This window comes from Scyliorhinus canicula, chromosome 30 (assembly GCF_902713615.1).
Source record: "Scyliorhinus canicula chromosome 30, sScyCan1.1, whole genome shotgun sequence".
Taxonomy (NCBI): Eukaryota; Metazoa; Chordata; class Chondrichthyes; order Carcharhiniformes; family Scyliorhinidae; genus Scyliorhinus; species Scyliorhinus canicula.
The window spans coordinates 12,042,451-12,051,231 of record NC_052175.1 but is presented as its reverse complement, the minus strand read 5'-3'; the positions used below and the strand labels follow the sequence as shown (position 1 = coordinate 12,051,231).

General features: G+C 57.9%; 1 long non-coding RNA gene across 1 annotated transcript; it reads left to right on the top strand.

Annotated features, from left to right (window-relative positions):
* The first annotated feature begins 5,031 nt into the window (after positions 1-5,031).
* LOC119958667 lies at positions 5,032-8,059 on the top strand. Its single transcript, XR_005459046.1, has 2 exons — positions 5,032-5,449; positions 7,583-8,059. It is a non-coding gene; the product is annotated as an uncharacterized LOC119958667 (long non-coding RNA).
* Positions 8,060-8,781: the final 722 nt, after the last annotated feature.

Here is an 8,781-nt window from a genome sequence, read left to right as displayed (position 1 = left end):
GAATCCAGCCCATCCCCTAACTGGGACTGAATCCAGCCCATCCCCTAACTGGGTCTGAATCCAGCCCATCCCCTAACTGGGACTGAATCCAGCCCATCCCCTAACTCACTGGGACTGAATCCAGCCCATCCCCTAACTGGGTCTGAATCCAGCCCATCCCCTAACTGGGACTGAATCCAGCCCATCCCCTAACCCACTGGGACTGAATCCAGCCCATCCCCTAACTGGGTCTGAATCCAGCCCATCCCCTAACCCACTGGGACTGAATCCAGCCCATCCCCTAACTGGGTCTGAATCCAGCCCATCCCCTAACCCACTGGGACTGAATCCAGCCCATCCCCTAACTGGGACTGAATCCAGCCCATCCCCTAACCCACTGGGACTGAATCCAGCCCATCCCCTAACTCACTGGGACTGAATCCAGCCCATCCCCTAACTGGGTCTGAATCCAGCCCATCCCCTAACTGGGACTGAATCCAGCCCATCCCCTAACTGGGTCTGAATCCAGCCCATCCCCTAACTGGGACTGAATCCAGCCCATCCCCTAACTGGGTCTGAATCCAGCCCATCCCCTAACTGGGACTGAATCCAGCCCATCCCCTAACTGGGTCTGAATCCAGCCCCTCCCCTAACCCACTGGGACTGAATCCAGCCCATCCCCTAACTGGGACTGAATCCAGCCCATCCCCTAACTGGGACTGAATCCAGCCCATCCCCTAACTGGGACTGAATCCAGCCCATCCCCTAACTGGGACTGAATCCAGCCCATCCCCTAACTGGGGCTGAATCCAGCCCATCCCCTAACTCACTGGGACTGAATCCAGCCCATCCCCTAACTGGGACTGAATCCAGCCCATCCCCTAACTGGGACTGAATCCAGCCCATCCCCTAACTGGGACTGAATCCAGCCCATCCCCTAACTCACTGGGACTGAATCCAGCCCATCCCCTAACCCACTGGGACTGAATCCAGCCCATCCCCTAACTGGGACTGAATCCAGCCCATCCCCTAACTGGGACTGAATCCAGCCCATCCCCTAACTGGGACTGAATCCAGCCCATCCCCTAACTCACTGGGACTGAATCCAGCCCATCCCCTAACTGGGACTGAATCCAGCCCATCCCCTAACTGGGTCTGAATCCAGCCCATCCCCTAACTGGGACTGAATCCAGCCCATCCCCTAACTCACTGGGACTGAATCCAGCCCATCCCCTAACTGGGACTGAATCCAGCCCATCCCCTAACTGGGACTGAATCCAGCCCATCCCCTAACCACTGGGACTGAATCCAGCCCATCCCCTAACTGGGTCTGAATCCAGCCCATCCCCTAACCCACTGGGACTGAATCCAGCCCATCCCCTAACTGGGTCTGAATCCAGCCCATCCCCTAACCCACTGGGACTGAATCCAGCCCATCCCCTAACTGGGACTGAATCCAGCCCATCCCCTAACTGGGACTGAATCCAGCCCATCCCCTAACTGGGACTGAATCCAGCCCATCCCCTAACTGGGACTGAATCCAGCCCATCCCCTAACCCACTGGGACTGAATCCAGCCCATCCCCTAACTCACTGGGACTGAATCCAGCCCATCCCCTAACTGGGTCTGAATCCAGCCCATCCCCTAACTGGGACTGAATCCAGCCCATCCCCTAACTGGGTCTGAATCCAGCCCATCCCCTAACTGGGACTGAATCCAGCCCATCCCCTAACTGGGTCTGAATCCAGCCCATCCCCTAACTGGGACTGAATCCAGCCCATCCCCTAACTGGGACTGAATCCAGCCCATCCCCTAACCCACTGGGTCTGAATCCAGCCCATCCCCTAACTGGGACTGAATCCAGCCCATCCCCTAACTCACTGGGACTGAATCCAGCCCATCCCCTAACTCACTGGGTCTGAATCCAGCCCATCCCCTAACTGGGACTGAATCCAGCCCATCCCCTAACTGGGACTGAATCCAGCCCATCCCCTAACTGGGTCTGAATCCAGCCCATCCCCTAACTGGGACTGAATCCAGCCCATCCCCTAACTGGGACTGAATCCAGCCCATCCCCTAACTGGGTCTGAATCCAGCCCATCCCCTAACTCACTGGGACTGAATCCAGCCCATCCCCTAACTGGGTCTGAATCCAGCCCATCCCCTAACCCACTGGGACTGAATCCAGCCCATCCCCTAACTGGGTCTGAATCCAGCCCATCCCCTAACTGGGACTGAATCCAGCCCATCCCCTAACTGGGACTGAATCCAGCCCATCCCCCTAACTGGGTCTGAATCCAGCCCATCCCCTAACTGGGACTGAATCCAGCCCATCCCCTAATCACTGGGACTGAATCCAGCCCATCCCCTAACTGGGACTGAATCCAGCCCATCCCCTAACTCACTGGGACTGAATCCAGCCCATCCCCTAACTGGGACTGAATCCAGCCCATCCCCTAACTGGGTCTGAATCCAGCCCATCCCCTAACTCACTGGGACTGAATCCAGCCCATCCCCTAACTGGGACTGAATCCAGCCCATCCCCTAACTGGGACTGAATCCAGCCCATCCCCTAACTGGGACTGAATCCAGCCCATCCCCTAACTCACTGGGACTGAATCCAGCCCATCCCCTAACTCACTGGGACTGAATCCAGCCCATCCCCAACTGGGACTGAATCCAGCCCATCCCCTAACTCACTGGGACTGAATCCAGCCCATCCCCTAACTGGGACTGAATCCAGCCCATCCCCTAACTGGGACTGAATCCAGCCCATCCCCTAACTGGGACTGAATCCAGCCCATCCCCTAACTCACTGGGACTGAATCCAGCCCATCCCCTAACCCACTGGGACTGAATCCAGCCCATCCCCTAACCACTGGGACTGAATCCAGCCCATCCCCTAACTGGGACTGAATCCAGCCCATCCCCTAACCCACTGGGACTGAATCCAGCCCATCCCCTAACTGGGTCTGAATCCAGCCCATCCCCTAACTGGGACTGAATCCAGCCCATCCCCTAACTGGGACTGAATCCAGCCCATCCCCTAACTGGGACTGAATCCAGCCCATCCCCTAACCACTGGGACTGAATCCAGCCCATCCCCTAACTGGGACTGAATCCAGCCCACCCCCTCACTGGGACTGAATCCAGCCCATCCCCTAACTGGGACTGAATCCAGCCCATCCCCTAACTGGGACTGAATCCAGCCCATCCCCTAACTGGGACTGAATCCAGCCCATCCCCTAACTGGGACTGAATCCAGCCCATCCCCTAACTGGGACTGAATCCAGCCCATCCCCTAACCACTGGGACTGAATCCAGCCCATCCCCTAACTGGGACTGAATCCAGCCCATCCCCTAACTGGGACTGAATCCAGCCCATCCCCTAACTGGGACTGAATCCAGCCCATCCCCTAACTGGGACTGAATCCAGCCCATCCCCTAACTGGGACTGAATCCAGCCCATCCCCTAACCACTGGGACTGAATCCAGCCCATCCCCTAACTGGGACTGAATCCAGCCCATCCCCTAACTGGGACTGAATCCAGCCCATCCCCTAACTGGGACTGAATCCAGCCCATCCCCTAACTGGGACTGAATCCAGCCCATCCCCTAACTGGGACTGAATCCAGCCCATCCCCTAACTGGGACTGAATCCAGCCCATCCCCTAACTGGGACTGAATCCAGCCCATCCCCTAACTGGGACTGAATCCAGCCCATCCCCTAACTGGGACTGAATCCAGCCCATCCCCTAACTGGGACTGAATCCAGCCCATCCCCTAACCCACTGGGTACTGAATCCAGCCCATCCCCTAACCACTGGGACTGAATCCAGCCCATCCCCTAACTGGGACTGAATCCAGCCCATCCCCTAACTGGGACTGAATCCAGCCCATCCCCTAACTGGGACTGAATCCAGCCCATCCCCTAACTCACTGGGACTGAATCCAGCCCATCCCCTAACTGGGACTGAATCCAGCCCATCCCCTAACTGGGTCTGAATCCAGCCCATCCCCTAACTCACTGAGACTGAATCCAGCCCATCCCCTAACTCACTGGGACTGAATCCAGCCTATCCCCTAACTGGGACTGAATCCAGCCCATCCCCTAACCCACTGGGACTGAATCCAGCCCATCCCCTAACTGGGACTGAATCCAGCCCATCCCCTAACTGGGACTGAATCCAGCCCATCCCCTAACTGGGTCTGAATCCAGCCCATCCCCTAACTCACTGGGACTGAATCCAGCCCATCCCCTAACTGGGACTGAATCCAGCCCATCCCCTAACTGGGACTGAATCCAGCCCATCCCCTAACTGGGACTGAATCCAGCCCATCCCCTAACTCACTGGGACTGAATCCAGCCCATCCCCTAACTGGGACTGAATCCAGCCCATCCCCTAACTCACTGGGACTGAATCCAGCCCATCCCCTAACTGGGACTGAATCCAGCCCATCCCCTAACTCACTGGGACTGAATCCAGCCCATCCCCTAACCCACTGGGACTGAATCCAGCCCATCCCCTAACTGGGACTGAATCCAGCCCATCCCCTAACTGGGTCTGAATCCAGCCCATCCCCTAACTGGGACTGAATCCAGCCCATCCCCTAACTGGGACTGAATCCAGCCCATCCCCTAACTCACTGGGACTGAATCCAGCCCATCCCTAACTGGGACTGAATCCAGCCCATCCCCTAACCACTGGGACTGAATCCAGCCCATCCCCTAACCACTGGGACTGAATCCAGCCCATCCCCCTAAACTGGGACTGAATCCAGCCCATCCCCTAACTGGGACTGAATCCAGCCCATCCCCTAACTGGGACTGAATCCAGCCCATCCCCTAACCATGGGACTGAATCCAGCCCATCCCCTAACTGGGACTGAATCCAGCCCATCCCCTAACCCACTGGGACTGAATCCAGCCCATCCCTAACTGGGTCTGAATCCAGCCCATCCCCTAACTCACTGGGACTGAATCCAGCCCATCCCCTAACCCACTGGGACTGAATCCAGCCCATCCCCTAACTGGGTCTGAATCCAGCCCATCCCCTAACTGGGTCTGAATCCAGCCCATCCCCTAACTGGGACTGAATCCAGCCCATCCCCTAACTCACTGAGACTGAATCCAACACCTCGCGCCGCTGGTTAGATTCCATACTGTTCGGCCATCTCTCTCCGTGTGTTCAAATCGGCACTTTTTAAGTTGACTTTCCTGTTCTAACCTTTTTTTGCTTTTCTTTTCGTCAATCCCTTTATTTTCACCCTCCACCTTTTCCCTCTTTTGCTTTCCGCCCGACCAAACTGGATTGTCGCGGTGATCTCCTCTTCCGACGGGCGTTCCCCCGCCTTCCTTTCACACTGTCGCCTCGCTCTCGGCCCGTGCAGACGAGCTCTATGCTCAGAAACTCAAGTACAAAGCCATCAGTGAGGAGCTGGACCACGCCCTGAATGACATGACCTCCATGTAAATAAAGACTTGCTTTCCTATTGGGCCCCCCACTCCGCATGCTCTGCCTTGTCGATTCTCTTAACCACGGCGCTCGCGTCCCGCCCGGCGATTGGCGATGCCTTGTCGCTGGGCTCTTGCTTAACTCTGCTGCGCGTGGCCTCGATGGCTTGCCAGGCGCCCCCGTGGTGCCACCTGGAGAGATTTCATCGCAGCCTCTCTGAGCACGGGCTCCTCGTCTGCCTATTGTGTTATCTATTCTCCATGAGCCCAGTGTGGCTCTGCTTCCTGACCATTGCTTCCCTGCCCTGGAAAAGAGAACGTTGGGATGTATGCAGCAGGGCCAGAGCGGTACGCCGTTCGTCTGGGCCTGCCCCGCCACTTCGTGAGACCTTATCCGATCTGTTTGTGTTTCCCAATATCCACTGGCCCCTGATGTGCCACCTGAGGCAGAGAATTCTAAAGCCAGACAAACCTCCGAGAGGAAAGCGAGCCCGCGATGTCGGGCTGCCCCTTCCCGTTGCCGCTTTCCCGGCGGCGCGGGCGGTGGGCACCAGCGTTCCCCCCCCCCCCCCCCCCCCCCCCCCCCCTCCAGGATTTGCAGACCGTGCCCGGCCTCCCGTTGGGCTGGCGGGTGCCTGACCGCTGTTCTGCGGCCTCCCCGGCGGTGACGGGATTTCTGCGGCACAGGCCGAGGACCCTGTCTGCGCTGACCCTTTGAAAGAGCCGTCCAATTAATCCGATGCCCCCCCCCCCCCCTTGATTGATGTATCGACCTCCAAAGAGCCGTCCTCTAATATTGCCCGCTTGCTGCGCGGGGGTTTTTGCGTGTTCTAACCAGTGGTTTGGAGTGGCTAACGCATGCTGGGTTTCGGCCGCAGAGTGAGCGAGTGGTGTAACCCGCGCACCTCCCTTCCCGAGCTCGTTCGCCGTTTTCTGCCAGCTTAAACCACTAACAACCGCCATCAGCCAAGAGAGCCGGGACGCGGGTGACTGTCGGGGCGAGGAAACCGTGGACAGAATGAAGGATCGTCCTCTCGTGTGGGGGTTGTGTTTGGGGTCCTTCCGCCTCTTCTCCTCCCAAACCCTCCGCCGCCTCCTCGTCCTCAACCGTTCGTTCTCTGCCCGACCTTGTGCTCGACTTTCTGAAGAAAGGGTAGGCTGGCATTCCTGTCGCGCCACTCGCCACCTCAGGACTTGCCCAGACCGCTGGGCTGCCAACGTGCCCACGTTGGGGGGGGGGGGGGGGGACCAATTTGTGTAGCTTCAAGTTCCCACAAACCGCACTGTGACAGTAGTGCCCCCCCCGAGGATTGCGACACCAGTGGTGATCTCGTCTCGGCTCGCCCAGCGTCTGTCCCGCCAGCCATTCATTCCCCCCCCCCCAGGGTGGAACAAACGTCCTCCTCTGTCCCTGCTGCAGGCGTTTGTAAATCCGGGCTGCTGAATTGCAAAACGTCTCTTTTTGCAACGTGTCTCCGACACGAAGAAGCCCCTGGGGTGCCGGCAGCGAGAGTTTTATCCCAACGAATGCCGGGAGATATTGAAGACCGATAATACTGATAATACTGGATGATTATTGGGAGCCAGGGGAAAAAACAAACGAGCCCAGTTTCCTGGGGTGGATGACCCGGTAAAAGGGGGCAGACAAGGAAAAGGAATGCTTGTTTAAAAAAAAAAAAATCAGACGAACGCTAATGACCTGCTCCGATCGGTACGAGCCCACGTGCAAGTTTAATTTCCCAGTGGCCCGGAGCGAGTGTTTTGCTTCGGAACTGGCTCGCTCTTGGAGGACTGCAGTGCTCGACCCCAACGCTACAGAATCCCCGCCTGCGTTTCGGGAACGGGAGGCACCGCTGGGATTTTACACCTCGATCCCCCGCGCGAGACAGACTTCCCCGTGCCGATGACTGCCCGTGTGTCCCGGGGACACGGTGACGGGAGGGGGTGGTTGTGGGGGGGGGGGGGGGGGGTCGGCGATATTAGAAAGCCAGACCGAGACACCTTGCAGCCAAACCTTCTACATGTTCCGCTCGGAGAAGCCCCCCCCCCCCAAGCCTCGGGGAGGGAGGAGGGGGGGGTACGTGTGAGAGCTGGGTCTGTCCTTCATATTCATCACTCCCATATTTTGTACCGCTTGCTTTTGTGCAGATAATTCCGTGGCCTGCGAGACGGCGAGAGCCTGCCGCTCCCTCGACTTTTGTTGGCAGCTCCCAGCTGCGGAACGTTGCTTTATCGCCTTGAGCCTCTGGCTCCCACTCGCACTCGGACTCGCTCTCTGCCGCGCCTGCTGTTTGCCTGTCGCCTCGCCCTCAACGTGCCCCCCCTCTTCCCCACTTTGCCTCCCAGTTCGTCCCCCTCTTTTCCATCCACTTGTGCTCTGCGATCTACGTCGTTTCTCGCTTATGTAAAGAAAGTCGTTTCTGTTCCTGTTTTTTTTTAAACAAAGCGTCTTGTCAACTCCCACCCTCCCTCCCGCTCGTTCGCTCTCTCTTTCTCTCTCTCTCTCTCTCTTTCTCTCTCTCTCTCTCTCTCTCTCTCTCTCTCTCTCTCTCTCACCGTGTCCTCACGCAGGTCGACCCACCCTCTGTCTCCCTTTCAATTCCGAAATAAAACTATTTCAGCCTACCTGAGTGTGGAAGGTGTGTCTGTTCTCTCCGCATTGACGTCGGGTTGTTTCAGGGAGGTGTGGGGTTCTATAGTATAAAGCAAGAGCTCGCATTTCCCTGCCCACTTTCACGATTTTGGGGCACTCCAGGACCAATTCGCCGCCAGTGAAGCGGACTCGTGAGTGTAGGAATTGGAGCAGGCAGCTGATGCAGAGCAAGATCCCACAAACTCAATGTGATAACGTTTGGCTCTATCGTAGCCTGGGTGAGACGTCGATATTGGGCACCGGGGTCACTTGACGAGAATTGCGGGCTGGTTTTCTTCTCTCGCGGAGATCTGGGCCATTCGTCGCCCATCCCCTGATGCCCCCTTGAGAAGGTGGTGGATGAGCCGCCATCTTGGACCCGCTGCAGTCCCGTGTGGTGTAGGTACACCCACCGTGCTGTTAGGGAGGGAGTTCCGGGATTCTGACCCGGCGACAGTGAAGGAACGGCCGATATATTCCCGAGTTGGGATGGCGAGCGGCTCGGAGGGGGAACTTGCAGCTGGGGGGTGTTCCCCATGTGTCTGCTTGCCCCCCCCCCCCCCCCTCTCGCCCCCCCCCCCCCCTCGTCCTTCTAGATCGTAGAGGTGGGCGGTTTGGAAGGTGCTATCGAAGGCGAGTGGCCGCGGTGCGTCTTGTAGACGGTGCACACGGCTGCCGCTGTGCGTCGGGGGTGGAGGGAGTGAATGTCGGTGGG